Here is a 20938-nt window from a genome sequence, read left to right as displayed (position 1 = left end):
CTCTGCTCCACTCCTCTCCCCTTCCCTCTCTGCTCCTCTCCTCACCCATTCCCTCTCTGCTCTTCTCCTCACCAATTCCCTCTCTGCTCTTCTCCTCACCACTTCCCTCTCTGCCTTCCCTCTTATATCTTTAAGAGTTAATTTGGAAAATGGTAACTCGTTATACAAACTTTTTCCAAACTTTTCCCCTTCCCTCTCTGCTCCACTTCTCTCCCCTTCCCTCTCTGCTCCACTCCTCTCCGCTCTTCTCCTCTCCCCTTCCCTCTCTGCTCCACTCCTCTCCGCTCTTCTCCTCTCCCCTCCCCTCTCTAATCCTCTCCTCACCCATTCCCTCTCTGCTCTTCTCCTCTCCTCACCACTTCCCTCTCTGCCTTCCCTCTTATATCTTTAAGAGTTAATTTGGAAAATGGTAACTCGTTATACAAACTTTTTCCATGGTGCCCCAAGATTGCTAATGAGTTGCTTGTTACAGGATTAATTGAATCATCGTAATAATTAAACATAGTTAATCGATTTGATAAAGCAATCGTCATCACATTAATGATAGCCAAGACACGACATCCTTTCCCTCTCTTCTCCGCTCCTCTCCTCTCCCCTTCCCTCTCTGCTCCGCTCCTCTCCCCTTCCCTCTCTTCTCCGCTCCCCTCCTCTCCCCTTCCCTCTCCGCTCCTCTCCTCTCCCCTCCCCTTCCCTCTCTGCTCCTCTCCTCTCCCCTTCCCTCTCTGCTCCGCTCCTCTCCTCTCCCCTTCCCTCTCTGCTCCTCTCCCATTCCCTCTCCGCTCCTCTCCTCTCCCCTTCCCTCTCTAATCCTCTCCTCACCCATTCCCTCTCTGCTCTTCTCCTCTCCTCACCCCTTCCCTCTCTGATCTGCTCCGCTCCTCTCCCCTATCTGCTCCTCTCCTCTCCTACCTTCAGGAGTGATCTGTTCTGTTATGTCTCTCTCAGACAGAAAGCCGTGCTGTTTCATAACGATGGATCTCTTCCTGGCTCCAGGTATAATGAATCCAGACTAGTGAGGCTCTGTTGGTAGAGCATGGTGTTTGCCATGCCAGGGTTGTGGGTTCGATTCCCACGGGGGACCAGTACGGACATAATGTATGAAATGTATGCATTCACTACTGTAAGTCGCTCTAGATAAGAGAGTCTGCTAAATTACTAAAATGTAAATGTATTAGGGCCCGCGTCGCTAATGGAAACTATTAGCGTTAACTTCTAGCATTACATCAATATTTGTTCTCCACTGTTTCTACATGACTATATTACATCAATATCTGTTCTCCACTGTTTCTACATGACTATATTACATATCTGTTCCCCACTGTTTCTACATGACTATATTACATCAATATCTGTTCTCTACTGTTTCTACATGACTATATTACATCAATATCTGTTCTCCACTGTTTCTACATGACTATATTACATCAATATCTGTTCTCCACTGATTCTACATGACTATATTACATCAATATCTGTTCTCCACTGTTTCTACATGACTATATTACATCAATATCTGTTCTCCACTGTTTCTACATGACTATATTACATCAATATCTGTTCTCCACTGTTTCTACATGACTATATTACATCAATATCTGTTCTCTACTGTTTCTACATGACTATATTACATCAATATCTGTTCTCCACTGTTTCTACATGACTATATTACATCAATATCTGTTCTCCACTGATTCTACATGACTATATTACATCCATATCTGTTCTCCACTGTTTCTACATGACTATATTACATCAATATCTGTTCTCCACTGTTTCTACATGACTATATTACATCCATATCTGTTCTCTACTGTTTCTACATGACTATATTACATCAATATCTGTTCTCCACTGTTTCTACATGACTATATTACATCAATATCTGTTCTCCACTGTTTCTACATGACTATATTACATAAATATCTGTTCTCCACTGTTTCTACATGACTATATTACATCAATATCTGTTCTCCACTGATTCTACATGACTATATTACATCAATATCTGTTCTCTACTGTTTCTACATGACTATATTACATCAATATCTGGTGCCATATTCTCATCTCTTTGAAGCCTTTTCTTGTTGTGGTAATCCCCCACCCCTCCCTGGGTCCCATGCTTCGACTTGTGTCCATGTAGATCTTGGGGATTAGGATTAGACCATATGAAAGGAGGTGTGTATTGTGTTTTATCAGTCAAAGAGGCTGTGTGTGATTAGGCTCCTCATGCTCCCATCGAAACAGTTCGGAACAGTTGGTAAATATTATTCTGACATTTTATGATGTTTTTCTTTGTTTTGGTCTAAGGAAAGGGTTTTTCCGGCTGTTCGTGCACAAATGTTTTCTCGAGGCAAGCCGAAGTCGGTAGCCTAAGTCTATGCTCCTTTGTCGGTGATTGGTCAACAGTAAGGATTCTTCAATGGAGTGTTTATTGTCATTCAATGAGAGATGAATTGTTTTCATGCACATTTTTTCCACTTGAGAAATACTGCCCCAAACATATTAGCTAGATGTAAAAATTAATAACAGATTTATTGAGTTATTTTAGATTAATTCTGATTATTCTGAGAAAGTGTATACTGGCTACGGTGTCTCAAGATGGACAAACAGTACAATTGCCGTTAAAATTTTTTTTTAGCGAAGGTCTTTTAAAGGAATATGTGAGCACACTCGTTCCGTTCGCCTAGACAAGTTCAGCTAGGCACCAGTTTTCTTTGCATGTTACACTAATGATGAAGTAGAAGTGTCTCGTTATCAAATTAAAGACATGTGAGACTCAATTCAGGAAAACACTACTCCTCTTCACACAGCTATGATGAATGTGTCTGAGAGTAAAATAATCCATCTATGGGCCAGTACATTGAGATAAGGCCAGACGCTGGGGCTTTCTGACTGGGTTTAGACGTAGTCCTGGGTGCAGCTGTGACAGACTGCCATCTAAAACAGGGGAGGAGCCAATAGAGAAAAGTGACAAACGAGTATTTGACTATTAAAGAGTCCTTAGAGACACAAGAGAGGAAAAGAAAGGTAGGAGTCTACTGGCACGATGCCCATACTACATCTGACCATGTCTTACCCAAGTCTGTCCTGATTAGATAAACCCCGAAGCCCAGCACAACCCAGGACCACTCGGGACAAGAGACTAGGGAGTCTGGAGAGTCTGTTGACTGTGACTCTATAGGGCTTTCTGGATCGAGCCAGGGGACACATCGGACAAGCTAATGAGAAGACTAATTGTGTGTGTGTGTGTGTGTGTGTGTGTGTGTGTGTGTGGTGTGTGTGTGTGTGTGTGTGTGTGTGTGTGTGTGTGTGTGTGTGTGTGTGTGTGTGTGTGTGTGTGTGTGTGTGTGTGTGTGTGTGTGCGTGCGGCCGTGCGTGTGTGCGTGCGTGCGTGCGTGCGTGCGAGATCATTTTTTTATTTCACCTTTATTTAACCAGGTAGGAAAGTTGAGAACAAGTTCTCATTTACAATTGCGACCTGGCCAAGATAAAGCAAAGCAGTTCGACACATACAACAACACAGAGTTACACATGGAGTAAAACAAACAGTCAATAATACAGTAGAAAAATAAGTCTATATACAATGTGAGCAAATGAGCTGAGATAAGGGAGGTAAAGGCAAAAAAGTCCATGGTGGCGAAGTAAATACAATATAGCAAGTAAAACACTGGAATGGTAGATTTGTAGTGGAAGAAAGTGCAAAGTAGAAATAGAAATAATGGGGAAAGAGAAAAAGAAAGAGAACGAGAGAGAAATAAATAAATAATAGTTATAATCCTAGTTAGTGTGAGTTCTGTGAACCCTCTCCATCCTAGTTAGTGTGAGTTCTGTGAACCCTCTCCATCCTAGTTAGTGTGAGTTCTGTGAACCCTCTCCATCCTAGTTAGTGTGAGTTCTGTGAACCCTCTCCATCCTAGTTACAGTGTGAGTTCTGTGAACCCTCTCCATCCTAGTGACAGTGTGAGTTCTGTGAACCCTCTCCATCCTAGTTAGTGTGAGTTCTGTGAACCCTCTCCATCCTAGTTAGTGTGAGTTCTGTGAACCCTCTCCATCCTAGTGACAGTGTGAGTTCTGTGAACCCTCTCCATCCTAGTTAGTGTGAGTTCTGTGAACCCTCTCCATCCTAGTGACAGTGTGAGTTCTGTGAACCCTCTCCATCCTAGTTAGTGTGAGTTCTGTGAACCCTCTCCATCCTAGTTACAGTGTGAGTTCTGTGAACCCTCTCCATCCTAGTTACAATGTGAGTTCTGTGAACTCTCCATCCTAGTGACAGTGTGAGTTCTGTGAACCCTCTTCATCCTAGTGACAGTGTGAGTTCTGTGAACCCTCTCCATCCTAGTTACAGTGTGAGTTCTGTGAACCCTCTCCATCCTAGTTAGTGTGATTTCTGTGAACCCTCTCCATCCTAGTGACAGTGTGAGTTCTGTGAACCCTCTCCACCCTAGTTAGTGTGAGTTCTGTGAACCCTCTCCATCCTAGTGACAGTGTTAGTTCTGTGAACCCTCTCCATCCTAGTGACAGTGTGAGTTCTGTGAACCCTCTCCACCCTAGTTAGTGTGAGTTCTGTGAACTCTCTCCATCCTAGTTACAGTGTGAGTTCTGTGAACCCTCTCCATCCTAGTTACAGTGTGAGTTCTGTGAACCCTCTCCATCCTAGTGACAGTGTGAGTTCTGTGAACCCTCTCCATCCTAGTGACAGTGTGAGTTCTGTGAACCCTCTCCATCCTAGTTAGTGTGAGTTCTGTGAACCCTCTCCATCCTAGTTAGTGTGAGTTCTGTGAACCCTCTCCATCCTAGTTAGTGTGAGTTCTGTGAACCCTCTCCATCCTAGTTACAGTGTGAGTTCTGTGAACCCTCTCCATCCTAGTGACAGTGTGAGTTCTGTGAACCCTCTCCATCCTAGTTAGTGTGAGTTCTGTGAACCCTCTCCATCCTAGTTAGTGTGAGTTCTGTGAACCCTCTCCATCCTAGTTAGTGTGAGTTCTGTGAACCCTCTCCATCCTAGTTACAGTGTGAGTTCTGTGAACCCTCTCCATCCTAGTGACAGTGTGAGTTCTGTGAACCCTCTCCATCCTAGTTAGTGTGAGTTCTGTGAACCCTCTCCATCCTAGTTAGTGTGAGTTCTGTGAACCCTCTCCATCCTAGTGACAGTGTGAGTTCTGTGAACCCTCTCCATCCTAGTTAGTGTGAGTTCTGTGAACCCTCTCCATCCTAGTGACAGTGTGAGTTCTGTGAACCCTCTCCATCCTAGTTAGTGTGAGTTCTGTGAACCCTCTCCATCCTAGTTACAGTGTGAGTTCTGTGAACCCTCTCCATCCTAGTTACAATGTGAGTTCTGTGAACTCTCCATCCTAGTGACAGTGTGAGTTCTGTGAACCCTCTTCATCCTAGTGACAGTGTGAGTTCTGTGAACCCTCTCCATCCTAGTTACAGTGTGAGTTCTGTGAACCCTCTCCATCCTAGTTAGTGTGATTTCTGTGAACCCTCTCCATCCTAGTGACAGTGTGAGTTCTGTGAACCCTCTCCACCCTAGTTAGTGTGAGTTCTGTGAACCCTCTCCATCCTAGTGACAGTGTTAGTTCTGTGAACCCTCTCCATCCTAGTGACAGTGTGAGTTCTGTGAACCCTCTCCATCCTAGTTACAGTGTGAGTTCTGTGAACCCTCTCCATCCTAGTGACAGTGTGAGTTCTGTGAACCCTCTCCACCCTAGTTAGTGTGAGTTCTGTGAACCCTCTCCATCCTAGTTACAGTGTGAGTTCTGTGAACCCTCTCCATCCTAGTTACAGTGTGAGTTCTGTGAACCCTCTCCATCCTAGTGACAGTGTGAGTTCTGTGAACCCTCTCCATCCTAGTGACAGTGTGAGTTCTGTGAACCCTCTCCACCCTAGTTAGTGTGAGTTCTGTGAACCCTCTCCATCCTAGTGACAGTGTTAGTTCTGTGAACCCTCTCCATCCTAGTTACAGTGTGAGTTCTGTGAACCCTCTCCATCCTAGTTACAGTGTGAGTTCTGTGAACCCTCTCCATCCTAGTTACAGCTCTCACAGTCTCACGTCAGAATTAGACATTCATCCATGTATCTCAAATGTCAAATTTCAAAAAGTTGTTCAAAATGTCAAATATGAAACTTTAAGTTTAAGATTAGGTATGTCGAATACTGACTTGTATCAAGGGTGACCTGGCTTGATTGAACTCAAAACGCTGATCTAACTACAATACGTCCTCCACATCAAAGGGATGGGTCTAATCCACTGCATCAAAGATGTGCCTATCCAACCCCATTATGAACATATCTGCTGGAGTCAGGGCCTTTGGCAGGATTATACTGAGCTCTAAACCTCAGCGCCTGCTGACGTGACATGATGTGGCTTTGAAATCCTCCTCAGAAACGGCACAGCATAAATTGCCACAGTCATTAAACGTCTACAGTCATTAAACGTCTACAGTCATTAAACGTCTACAGTCATTAAACGTCTACAGTCATTAAACTGCTACAGTCATTAAACTGCTACAGTCATTAAACTGCTACAGTCATTAAACTGCTACAGTCATTAAACTGCTAGTCATTAAACTGCTACAGTCATTAAACTGCTACAGTCATTAAACTGCAACAGCCGGAGGCGGGCAACATCAACCTGCCTCCATTCTACCACAATGTGACTATTCACTGTGGGCTTATTCACTGTGTACTTATTCACTATGCAAATAAGCTTAGGGTTAAGAAGGCTGGGGAAATCAAAGAGTGTTTGTACGAGCCCTCGCCACCCAGAAACTCAGAGGGAGCAGGCTTGTCAATGCCTCCCTATCTCCTAACCCACTCCCCTCTCTGGACAGACAGATGAAAGAGAGAGAAAGACTTTTCTCAGTGAAGACTGCAGCAGATTGTCTTCTACACACCCCGTCATTTACACACACACACACACACACACACACACACACACACACACACACACACACACACACACACACACACACACACACACACACACACACACACACACACAATACTCTCCTCGACTCGTCTCCTTCCTCTGCACTGTCTGAAAATATATGAAAGGTGCGTGTAATGCTTATCAATCTAATGATCGTTGAAATTGAATAATATAATATTAGTTTCATACCAGAGCAGATGAAGGAGGGGAGACAAGGATACACTTTTGAAATGCATTCTAGGTGGTGTCTTACTCTATTTTAGAGGTGTATATCCTGAGACTAGACTCTTGTGTAAAAACGAGAGAGGAAGGTGAGAGATGAACATACACAAGTACACACACTTTCTGTGTGCAGCCCGCTTCGCACTTGGCAGGTCCCCTGAAATACCACCCGCTCTGTCGCCGCACACCCCATTTCTTTCTCACTCACTCACTCACTCACACACACACACACACACACACACACACACACACACACACACACACACACACACACACACACACACACACACACACACACACACACACACACACACACACACACACACACCACACACACACACACACACACACACACACACACACACACACACACACACACACACACACACACACAGAGCCTGCAGTCTGTTCCAGAATGAATAACACACACACAGCACATGGGAGGAGCAGACAAAAGACATGGATATAGACATACAGTAAACAAAGACACACACACACACACACACACAGAGTGCATTGTGAGGGTCTAATTTCTCTCAGTAGGATGTATGGGGGGGGGGGGCTTAACCCTCCAGAGTCTAAGCCCTGGGGGGGGGGGGGGGGGGGGGGGGGGCAAAACTACTAAACTAACATATGGAATTGTTTTATGATGGTCATACCAAGGATTATTTAGCTATTTTATTTCTAATTTTAAGACCCCTTAATAATTAAAAAATTTGATGAAACATTGAATATGGCCTTACTGCTATTAGCCCATAGAAACACATTGAATAACAGATTTACTACATGGAACAACATATAGTCCTCCCAAAAAATCTTAAGGAAGTTTGTTCTGAAGTGTCTGTCCTATATCTGAGAGATATAAGAAAGATCAGGAAGCAAATGTATTTATTTTCTAAATGTATTTAGGCACAGAACCATCTCCATATACAGTACCAGTTAAAGTTTGGACACAGCTACTCATTCCAGGGTTTTTCTTTATTTTTACTATTTTCTTCTATTTTACTATTTTTACTAGTTTCTTCAAGTGCAGTCACAAAAACCATCAAGCGCTATGATTGAACTTTGCCATAACAAAGAGGTTTAATATTTATTGAATCAAGACATTTCAGCTTTTCATTTTTAATTAATTTGTAAAAACTTAGAAAAACATAATTCCACTTTGACATTATGGGGTATTCTGTGTAGGCCAGTGACAAAAAAAATCTACATTTATTCTATTTTAAATTCAGGCTGTAACACAACAAAATGTAGGGAAAAAGTCAAGTGGTGTAAATACTTAGTGAAGGTGCTGTATCTACCTCAATTACCTTGTACCGCTGCACATCGACTTGGTACTGCTACCCCGTGTATATAGCAAAGTTACCATTACTCATTGTGTATTTACTACTCCTGTTATTATTTTTCAATTATTTCTCTGCATTGTTGGGAAGGGCATGTAAGTAAGAATGTCACTGTTAGTCTACACCGATTGTTTACAAAGAATGTGACAAATATAATTTCATTGGTTTGGATGATCAACCCCTTCATCCCTCCCTCTATCTCGCTTCCTTTATCCCTCCCGTGGGGAAACCTTCCTTCTATCCTTATTCTTTCTTCATCTACGTCTTTATCTCTCTTCCCCCACAGGGGATATCTTCCCCATCTCTCATTTTTCTCTTTGCTCCTCACTCACCCTCCCCCATCCCCACTGTCCAGACACCTTCCCTCTCTCTTCACCTCTCCTTCTCTTTCCCTCTCTCTCTCTTCCCTGTCTCTTTTGTCCTTCCTTCCTCTCCCAAGATGGAGGGTTTGCCCGGCGTCACTTACTTAAAGGGTTGCTATGGTAACACCCGGGGGGGCTTCAGGTGAAGGATGAGGCTTAACCAACCCTTTAATCCCTACCGCCTGCTCGGAATTCATCAGAGAAATTAGATTCACACTTAACACACACACACACACACACACACACACACACACACACACACACACACACACACACACACACACACACACACACACACACACACACACACACACACACAAAGATGTACAGATCTAGGAAGACATAAGTAGAATGCAGATTAATTAATTACATTAAGAGATATACCTTGACTCAGACACACACAGTCTAATGACATTAGATAGGAGGGGTGCTGACTGATAAGGACAGTAAATGTAAAGTTCACCAGACAGCTCCACTCAGACAGACGCCTGCTGGTGTGGATAACACATGCACACCAGTGGCGGTTGGTGCCGTTTAAGATTAGGGAGGACCTTATTTCTATTGCAGCATTAGATTAATATATTATTAGTAGATTTGGATAGAAAACACTCTGAAGTTTCTAAAACTGTTTGAATGATGTCTGTGAGTATAACAGAACTCATATGGCAGGCAAAAACCTGAGAAAAATCCAACCAGGAAGTGGGAAATCTGAGAATTGTAGTTCTTCTTTTGAATCCCTATCGAAACTACAGTGTCTGTGGGGTCACGTTGCACTTCCTAAGGCTTCCATTGGCTGTCAACAGCCTTTAGAAACGTGTTTCATCCTTCTCCTGTTACTGGGCAGAAAATAGGAGCTCAGTCAATGAGTGGACTGCCTATGGACAAAGGACTTGGTGATGTGTGAGCCCGCCAGCACGCCGTTCCTTCTTTTTCTTCTTGAATGAATACGCTATTGTCCGGATGGAATATTATCGACATTTTAGGTTAAAAAGACCCTAAGGATTGATTGTAAACAACGTTTGACATGTTTCTACGAACGGTAATGGAACTATTTGACTTTTCGTGTCTGGATTTATGCTCGCACGTTATGCCTTTGGATAGTGATCTGAACGCATGAACAAAACGGAGGTATTTGGACATAAATATGGAGTATTTCGAACAAAAATAACATTTCTTGTGGAAGTAGCAGTCCTGGGAGTGCATTCTGACGAAGATCAGCAAAGGTAAGAGAATATTTATAATACTAATTCTGAGTTTAGTTGACCCCAGAACTTGGCGGGTATCTGTATAGCTTGCTTTGATGGCGAGCTATGTACTCAGAATATTGAAAAATGTGCTTTCTCCGTAAAGCTATTTTAAAATCTGACACAGCGGTTGCATTAAAGAGAAGTATATCTATAATTCTTTCAATAACTGTTGTAAATTATATCAATGTTTATGATGAGTATTTTTGTAAATTGATGTGCACATTCACCGGAAGTTTTTGTGGGAATACATTTTCTGAACATCACGCGCCAATGTAAAATGGGGTTTTTGGATATAAATATGAACTTTATCGAACTAAACATACATGTATTGTGTAACATGAAGTCCTATGAGTGCCATCTGATGAAGATCATCAAAGGTTAGTGAATATTTTAGCTGTATTTTTGGTTTTTGTGATGCATGTCCTTGCTTGGAAAATGGCTGTGTGGTTTTTCTTGTGAAGTTTATGTCCTAACATAATCTAATGTTATGCTCTCGCCGTAAAGCCTTTTTGAAATCGGACAATGTGGTTAGATTAATGAGAAGTTTATCTTTAAAATGGTGTAAAATAGTTGATTGTTTGAGAAATTGAAATTATGACATTTTTGTTGTTTTGTATTTCGCACCATGCTATTTCACTGGCTGTTGAATAGTGTGTCCTGCAGAGGAGGACGGAAGCTAGCTGTCCTCCGGCTACACCATGGTGCTACCCTAGAGAGTGCTGTTGAGGCTACACACAATACCCCATGATGATAAAAGTGAAAACATATTTTTCGACATTTTCGCAAATGTATTAAAAATGAAATACAGAAATATCTCCTTTGCATAACTAATCACACCCCTGAGTCAATACTTTCTAGATGCACCTTCAGAAGTGATTACAGCTGTGTCTTTCTGGGTAAGTCTCTAAGAGCTTTGCACACCTGGATTGTACAATATATGCACATTATTATTTTCAAGCTCTGTCAAATTGATTGATGATCATTGCTAGACAATCATTTTCAGGTCTTGCCATAGATTTTCACAAAGATTAAGTCAACACTGTAACTCGGCCACTCAGGGACATTCACTGTATTCTTGGTAAGCAACTCTAGTGTAGATTTGGCCTTGCGTTTTCGGTTATTGTCCTGCTGAAAGGTGAATTCATCTCCCGAAGTCTGGTGGAAAGCAGACAACCAGGTTTTCCTCTAGGATTTTGCCTGTGCTTAGCTTTATTCCATAACATTTTTTATCCTGAAAAAGTCCCCAGTCCTTTACGATTACAAGCATACCTATAACATGATGCAGCCACCACTCTGCTTGAAAACATGCAGAGTGGTACTCAATAATGTGTTTTACTGGATTTGCCCCAAACATAACACTTTGTATTCAGGACTAAACATGTATTGCTTTACCAAATGTTTTGCTTTAGGATGCATGTTTTGGAATATGTTTATGCTGTACAGGCTTCCTTAGGTTAGTATTGTGGAGAAACTACAATGTTGTTGATCCATCCTTAGTTTTCTCCTATCACAGCCATTAAACTTTGTAATTGTTTTAAAGTCACCCTGAGCGCTTTCCTTTCTCTCTGATAACTGAGTTAGGAAGGACGCAAGTATCTTTGTAGTGACTGGGTGTATTGATACACCATTCAAAAGTGAAATTAATAACTTCATCATGCTCTAAGGGATATTCAATGTCTGCTTTTTTATTTTTACCCATCTACCAATAGGTCCCCTTCATTGCGAGGCATTGGAAAACCACCCTGGTCTTTGTGGTTGAATCTGTGTTTGAAATTCACTGCTCAACATAGGGACCAAATAATTGAACCACAACCATGAAACTCTGTAACTGTTTTAAAGTCACCATTGGCCTCATGGAGACATCTTTGAGCGGTTTCCTTCCCTTTCCGGCATTAGAAAAACATGATTCCAATTTGGCATTATGGGGTATAGTGTGTAGGCCAGTGACAAAAATCAATTGTAAATTCAGGTTGCGACAATGTAACGATGTGCGCTGAGAGTCGTGAAGCAAGTTCAGGGAGTGAGTGTTGTAATAAATAAACGTAACATAATATAAAACACAAACAACGCACGGACATGACACAGAAACAGAAACAATGATGCCTGGGGAAGGAACCAAAGGGAGTGGCATATATAGGGAAGTGATGGAGTCCAGGTGAGTCTGGTGACGCGCAGGTGCCCGTAACGATGGTGACAGGTGTGCGCCATAACGAGTAGCCTGGTGACCTAGAGGCCAGAGAGGGAGCACACGTGACATACAACAAAATGTGGAAAAAGTCAATATATATATATATATATATATAAGGAAGAGACCTACTTGGGCCAAGAAACACGAGCAATGGACACTAGACCAGCGGAAATCTGTCCTTTGGTGTGATGAGTCCAAATTGGACATTTTTGACTCCAACCGCCGTGTCTTTGTGAGACGCAGAGTAGGTGAACGGATGATCTCTGCATGTGCGGTTCCCACCGTGAAGCATGGAGGAGGAGGTGTGATGATGTGGGGGTGCTTTGCTGGTGACACTGTCAGTGATTTATTTAGAATTCATGGCACACGTAACCAGCATGGCTACCACAGCATTCTGCAGCGATTCGCCATCCCATCTGGTTTGCGCTTAATGCGACTATCATTTGTTTTTTAATAGCACAATGACCCTCCAGGCTGTGTAAGGGCTATATGACCAAGAAGGAGTGTGATGGAGTACTGCATCAGATGACCTGGCCTCCACAATCACCCAACCTCAACCCAATTGAGATGGTTTGGGATGAGTTGGACTGCAGAGTGAAGGAAAAGCAGCCAACAAGTGCTCAGCATATGTGGGACCTCCTTCAAAACTGTTGGAAAACATTACAGGAGAAGCTGGTTGAGAGAATGCCAAGAGTGTGCAAAGCAGTCATCAAGGCAAAGGGTGGCTACTTTGAAAAATATAAAATATGAAATATATTTTGAATTGTTTAAATTAATTTTGCTTACTTCATGATTCCATATGTGTTATTTCATAGTTCTGAAGTCCTCACTATTATTCTAATGTAGAAAACAGTCAAAATAAAGACACACACACACAAACTACACTACGTATGTGGACACCTACTCGTCGAACATCTCATTCCAAAATCATGGGCATTGATATGGAGTTGGTCCCCCCTGTTGCTACTATAACAGCCTCCACTCTTCTGGAACACTGCTGTGGGGATTTGCTTCCATTCAGCAACAAGAGCATTAGTGAGGTTGGTCACTGATGTTGGGCGATTAGGCCTCGTTTACAGTTGGCGTTCCAATTCATCCCAAAGGTGTTCAATGGGGTTGAGGTTATGGCTCTGTGCAGGGCAGTCAAGTTCTTCCACACCGATCTCGAACAAACAATTTCTGTATGGACCTCGCTTTGAGCACGGGGGTGAAATAGGGAAGGGCCTTCCCCAAACTGTTGCCACAAAGTTGAAAGCACAGAATTGTCTAGAATGTCATTGTATTCTGTAACGCTATGATTTCCCTTCACTGGAACTAAGGCACCTAGTCCGAAACATGAAAAACGGACCCAGACCATTATTCCTCCTCCACTAAACTTTACAGTTGGCACTATGCATTCAGACATTTAAAGTTCTTCTGGCATCCGCCAAACCCAGATTAGTCCGTCAGACTACCAAATGGTGAATCGTGATTCATCACTCCAGAGAACGCGATTTCCACTGCTCCAGAGTCCAATGACGGGGAGCTTTACACCACTCCATTAGACACTTGGCATTGTGCATGGTGATCTTAGGCTTGTGTCTGGCTGCTCAGCCATGGAAACCCATTTCATGAAGCTCCTGACGAACAGTTCTTGTGCTGACGTTGCTTCCAGAGGCAGTCTCGGTATTGCGTGTTGCTATGCGCTTCAGCACACGGCGGTCCCGTTCTGTGAGTTTGTGTGGCCTACCACTTCGTGACTGAACCGTTGTTGCTCCTAGACGTTTCCACATCACAATAACAGCACTTACAATTGACCGGGGCAGCTCTAGCAGGGCAGAAATGTGATGAATTGACTTGTTGGAAAGATGGCATCCTATGATGGTGCCACATTGAAAGTCACTGAGCTCTTCAGTATGGGACATTCTACTGCCAATGTTTGTCTATGGAGATTGCATGGTTGTGTGGTCTATCTTATACACCTGTAAGCAATGGGTGTGGCTGAAACAGCCATATCTACTAATTTGAGGGGGTGTCCACATACTTTTGTAAATACAATAATGTATATCCCACATCCCTCCAAACACATATACCACAACCTCTCAAATACATATACCACATCCCTCTCAAACACATAGACCACATCCCTCTCAAACACATAGACCACATCCCTCTCAAACACATAGACCACATCCCTCTCAAACACATAAACCACATCCCTCTCAAACACATAAACCACATCCCTCTCAAACACATAAACCACATCCCTCTCAAACACATAAACCACATCCCTCTCAAACACATAAACCACATCCCTCTCAAACACATATACCACAACCTCTCAAACACATATACCACAACCTCTCAAACACATATACCACAACCTCTCAAACACATATACCACAACCTCTCAAACACATATACCACATCGCTCAAACACAGAGAGAGAGAGAGAAAGAGAGAGAGGGAGAGAGGGGGAGAGAGGGTGAGGTAGCTGGCATTGTAGTTCTGCAGCAGTGCTCTGCAGAGAAACACTGTATTCACTCCACCCTGCTCAGTATTCTACTGAAACACTACAAGCACGCAGTATGTGTGTGCATGTGCCTGCCTGTGTGTGTGTGGTGTGTGTGTGTGTGTGTACACTGATACGTGCTTACATTTCTGATCACACCCTCTGCCAGTCTCCTTAGCTTAGCTCACTCTCCAAATCGGGTGCAGAAAGCAAGCACTGCGGCAATAACCCCACTCCCTGCTTAAACACACACACACGCACTCACAGTTCAGAACAACCATAACAAACAACATCTTGCAGTCATCATAGGGAAACAACACTCGGTCAACCAATAGGGATGCAGGATAACAGTTATATTTATCTACAAACCAATCAACACACAGCAAACAGCACACAGTAGGAGAGATAGAGGGAATGAAACAGTGAGAGGAGAGAGAGAGAGAGAGAGAGTGCAAGAGAGAGAGCAAGAGAGAGAGAGAGAAAGATAGATACAGTTGAAGTCGGAAGTTTACATACACCTTAGCCAAATACATTTAAACTCCGTTTTTCACAATTCCTGACATTTAATCCTAGTAAACATTCCTTGTCTTAGGTCAGTTAGGATCACCACTTTATTTTAAGAACGTATAGTAGAGAGAATGATTTATTTATTTCAGCGTTTATTTCTTTCATCACATTCCCAGTGGGTCAGAAGTTTACATACACTTAATTAGCATTTAGTAGCATTACCTTTAAATTGTTTAACTTGGGTCAAACATTTCGGGTAGCCTTCCACAAGCTTCCCACAATAAGTTTGGTGAATTTTGGCCCATTCCTCCTGACAGAGCTGGTGTAACTGAGTCAGGTTTGTAGGCCTCCTTGCACGCACATGCTTTTTCAGTCCTGCCAACACATTTTCTATGGGATTGAGGTCAGGGCTTTGTGATGGCTACTCCAATACCTTGACTTTGTTGTCCTTAAGCCATTTTGCCACAACTTTGGAAGTATGCTTGGGGTCATTGTCCATTTGGAAGACCCATTTGCGACCAAGCTTTAACTTCCTGACTGATGTCTTGAGATGTTGCTTCAATATATCTACATCATTTTCCTCATGATACCATCTATTTTGTGAAGTGCACCAGTCCCTCCTGCAGCAAGCTCCCCTAAAACATGATGCTGCCACCCCGTGCTTCACGGTTGGGATGGTGTTCTTCAGCTTGCAAGCCTCCTCCTGTTTCCTCCAAACATAACAATGGCCATTATGGCCAAACAGTTGTATTTTTTTTCATCAGACCAGAGGACATTTCTTCAAAAAGTACGATCTTTGTCCACATGTGCAGTTGCAAACCATAGTCTGGCTTTTTTATGGCGGTTTTGGAGCAGTGGCTTCTTCCGTGCTGATATAGGACTCGTTTGACTGTGGATATAGATACTTTGAACCTGTTCCTCCAGCATCTTCACAAGGTCCTTTGCTGTTGTTCTGGGATTGATTTGCACTTTTCGCACCAAAGAACGTTCATCTCTAAGAGACAGAATGCTTCTCATTCCTGAGCGGTATGATGGCGCCGTGGTCCCGTGATGTTTATACTTGGGTACTATTGTTTGTACAGATGAACGTGATACCTTCAGGCTTTTGGAAATTGCTCCCAAGGATGAACCAGACTTGTGGAGGTCTACAATTTTTTTCTGAGGTCTTGGCTGATTTCTTTTGTTTCAAGCAAAGTTTGAAGGTAGGCCTTGAAATACATCCACAGGTACACCTCCAATTGACTCAAATGATGTCAATTAGCCTATCAGAAGCTTCTAAAGCCATGACATAATTTACTGGAATTTCCCAAGCTGTTTAAAGGCACAGTCAACTTAGTGTATGTAAACTTCAGTCCCACTGGAATTGTGATACAGTGAATTATAAGTTAAATAATCTGTCTGTAAACAATTGTTGGAAATATTACTTGTGTCATGCACAAAGTAGATGTCCTAACCGACTTGCCAAAACTATAGTTTGTTAACAAGAAATTTGTGGTGGTTGAAAAACGATTTTTAATGACTCCAACCTAAGTGTATGTAAACTTCCGACTTCAACTGCAGATAGATAGATAGATAGATAGATAGATAGATAGATAGATAGATAGATAGATAGATAGATAGATAGATAGATAGATAGATAGATAGATAGATAGATAGATAGATAGATAGATAGATAGATAGATAGATAGATAGATAGATAGATAGATGAGTGAAGGGAAAGCCAAACAGAGGAGAGGGACATCAATCAAAATCATGGCTCTATTCTGGGCATCATTTCAGGCCACATGCTGGCAGAGGGCTAGGAATCACCCTCAGAACATAGTGTGACCTGCCAAGAGACAGGAAGATGTGTGTGTGAGTGTGTGTGTGTGTGTGTGATGACGTGTTTAACTATTCTTGTGGGGACCAGAATTCCCCACCAGAATAGTAACAAATAAAAATTTGACCAACTGGGGACATTTTGTTAGTCCCCACAAGGTTTTGGGGTTGGGGATAGGGTTCAGGTTAGGGTTGGTAGGGTTAGAGTTCAGGTTAGGGTTACGGTTCAGGTTAAGGTTAGTGTTCAGGTTAAGGTAAGAGTACGGGTTAGGTTTAGGGTTAAGAGTTACGAAAAATAGGATTTTGAATTGTGTGAATTGTGTGTCCCCTCACGGTTAGCTGTACAAGACTGTGTGTGTACAGTCTGTGTGTGTGCGTGTGTGTGTGTTTGTGTGTGCGTGTGTGTGTGTGCGTGAGCATGTGGTGTGTGTCCACATGCATTCATAGAAAAGCAAATCCAGTTTAATGCTTTAATCGGAAGCACCTCAATTGCCGGCAACTGCCAGGGTCTCATAAACAAAACACACACTACAATACCCTAACGCTAAGACAGGCATTACCGGGTCAGTCTAATTCCTCAGTCACTGTCAGGGTGTATTAATGCCAATGTTAATCAGACACCTGGAGCCACACACACACACACACACACACACACACACACACACACACACACACACACACACACACCACACACACACACACACACACACACACACACACACACACACACACACACACACACACACACACACACACACACAGACAGGAGGGACGCCTGTTGAAGTCAATCACGCTTATCCTCTGAATCAAAGTCCACCTCATCCCTCCTGCTTTGGCTCAGATTGGCCCTGCCTGGCTTGGTTGGGATTGGATGGGCTTAGTCCTGCCATGAGGCATTTAACATACAGCATAGCACTGCTAAATACCACATATTAACATATGAACATGCTGGAGACTGGTGGGAATCAGTACTGTGTTGTTGTTGGAGTGTTTAAGTATTTTGCATGTGTAAATGCATGTGCAGTGTGTGTGTGTGTGTGTGTGTGTGTGTGTGTGTGTGTGTGTGTGTGTGTTAGCTAGCGTCCCTGACTGACAGACTATGCCCATCTGCAGTGGGGCTCCAACACTGGGACCAACAACCTGGCAACTGGCGCCACCCCAAAACATCTGAGCACCCAAACCTAGCCACAACCATAACTCAACCTCCACCCAACCACTACTTCAACCACCAGCCAACCTCTGCCCTCTCTGACCCAACCCTCTCTCTGCAATATGAGAGAGCATCGGTCTGTGTGCAGGAATAGAAACACAGTCAATGAACATCAACATTAACAAACAGCAACTGCACTGTATACTTAAAGGCAAATACACACAGACACACAGTCATACTAACACAGTCACAGGAACACAGTCACAATAACACAGACACTAGTGCTCCCTCTAACGTGCTTATTTACATAAAGTCAAGACATGTTGGAAATGCACTGGTGGTGCCTGCACATAGACACTATGAATCTGCGTGTCCCTTACCAGCCACCTGCTGAATTGATGTTTGCGGTGTCCTTCCTCCTTCCTCTTCTGTAGTCAGCCAGTCAACGAGGGTGTTAGACAGCCAAGCTAGAACCATGTACATCTATCTATCCATTCATCCATCTAGGAGCGCAGGGCAGCGCGGTCAGTCGCCGGTTAGACATCAGGAGATGGGAGAGAAACGAGGAATAACATACTGTCCATCTATCCCTCCACACCCTCACAGTACAGGGTAAAGACAGCTCTCTGTCAGCCAGAGAACCATAGAGAGAAAGAAACAGAGAGACAGCTAGAGACAGTAGCCCCAGTAACTACAGGCTCCAGTGTGACTGAGCAGGGATACAGGACAATAATAGGCATCCTCTCCTCAGGAAAGGATGAATAAAGGAGGGACAGATAGAGGGAGGAGTTGAAGAGGAGGAGGGGAAGCGGCCAAGTAATACAATGGAGCATGCCCAGTTGAAAATCCCAGGGTATTTAAATGTCACATGACCCCATCCAGGCTGGCAGTAATTCTGTATGCAGTGATGATGGAGAGAGAGGGAGATGATGGAGAGAGAGGGAGATGAAGAGAGAGCGAGGGAGGGGGAGAGAGAGGAAGGGGGAGAGGGAGGGGAGAGAGTGCTCTTTGGATTGGTGGTGGGTGGCAACGTCACAGCTGTTCAATTCCCCTTTCATTAGAGAGAGACATGCCTTTAATCTCCTCCTAGGCACCACCTCCAGGCATTCCATTCAGCCAATGAGATGACAGCATTGGCCAGTCCCAGATTCATTTTCCATGACCAGGACGTACCTGCAGGCGGAGCCCCGAATATCAGGAGAGGAATAGAGTTCTCAGACTTTGATCAGACTTTGCCACACAGGTCACATAAATGAGAAAATATAGACTAATCTCAACTGAACTGTTTGAGATTTGACTGGTTCTTCATATTTTTTATAATGCAACCACAAAAACTGTGAAAGCCACACACTGATTATATGGATTAAATCTGCATCCAGCAATCAACATTTGGTCCTATCCTACACCTTTTCAGTTTTCTACAAATAATAAATGTAACCACATCCTGTATGCTACTTGGTTTGCAAAAAGGCTACTGCAATGCATGTCAATTCATTAATAAGCAAATCCGTGCGCGCTCGCATCGATCTTTTGAGCAGAAAGCAGTTGCACAGTCCTCGGGAAGATCTCCTCGCGTCCTCTCTCCTCCTCAAAACTCATTACAGGAGAAGGTCGGAGGGGACGGATCTGACTTTCTCATCCAATAGGTTTTAAGGAGACGAGGGCGTGAGCAGTATGCAATTGAGATCTCCACCATCTCAGTCGATCGACTGGTCCGCTCCTGCTATGATAACAAGCAAGAGCGACCTCTATTGGTTGATAATGGAACATAAAAAAACGATGGGAATCAGATGACTGAACGTAATGTCAATGTTGAGCGGCTTCACTGTAGATTGTGTTTCAATATTCAAATAAAAAAAAATGTATTTTTACAAAAAATATATAACTTATAATATAGCTCCCTCTTGTGGGCATAAGTATCTTCAACAAATACCACTGACAAATCCAAGTGTTTGTATACGTATATCATTGGCTTTATCCTATTAAAATTATTGCCATGTATCCACTATCCATAATGATCTGTAGAAGAATTTGTTTATCGCTATATATTTAGCCACTCATCTCTTACCCGGTTTTGAGTGCCTCTAGGATTGAGGCTGAAATCCCCCCAAAATAGGCTAATCTTTCTATAATCCTTTCTAGGCTGAGTATGCCTGTGGTGTTCTGGGGAGGCAGACCTGTTGGTCTCTGACAGCTGTTTGCATCTGTGCATGTTTTGACCTCCTACTGCACATTCACATTGCTGACTGGCTCCAGTGGCTAAGAACCGCTAGTAGAAAAGGTTTCCACTAGAGAGCACAGCCACAAAGTCCAAATTGGCTATATTGTAAAAATCAACAAATAAAAAAAGTGCTTTTTGGTCTTCATTTAAGGTTAGGGTTAGTGTTAAGGTTCAAATCTGATTTTAGGAAGATAAATTGTAGAAATAGGTGTTTTATAACTTTGTGTTTGGGGTAGCTAGTGACGAACCTAGCTACACTGAGTGTACAAAACATTAGGAGCACCTGCTCTTTCCATGACAGACTGACCAGGTGAAAGCAATGATCCATTATTGATGCCACTTGTTAAATCCACTCCCATCAGTGTAGATGAAGGGGGAGGAGACCGGTTAAAGAAGGATTCATAAGCCTTGAGACATGGATTATGTATGTGTGTCATTCAGAGGGTGAATGTGTTTTT

The 20938-nt window shown here is 43.0% G+C and overlaps 1 protein-coding gene across 1 annotated transcript in view; it reads right to left on the bottom strand.

Annotated features, from left to right (window-relative positions):
- LOC106583501 (pleckstrin homology domain-containing family A member 6) overlaps positions 1 to 18763 on the bottom strand; it is a 208658-nt gene extending 189895 nt beyond the window's left edge. The window contains exon 1 of the mRNA XM_014167754.3: positions 18640 to 18763. The gene's annotated coding sequence lies outside the window, so the exon portion shown is untranslated. The remainder of the gene's footprint in view (positions 1 to 18639) is intronic.
- Between the last annotated feature and the right edge of the window lie 2175 nt (positions 18764 to 20938).

This window comes from Salmo salar, chromosome 22 (assembly GCF_965601325.2).
Source record: "Salmo salar chromosome 22, fSalSal1, whole genome shotgun sequence".
In the NCBI taxonomy this organism is placed as follows: domain Eukaryota; kingdom Metazoa; phylum Chordata; class Actinopteri; order Salmoniformes; family Salmonidae; genus Salmo; species Salmo salar.
The sequence above is the reverse complement of the archived record's forward strand: the minus strand, read 5'-3'. Positions and strand labels throughout refer to the sequence as shown.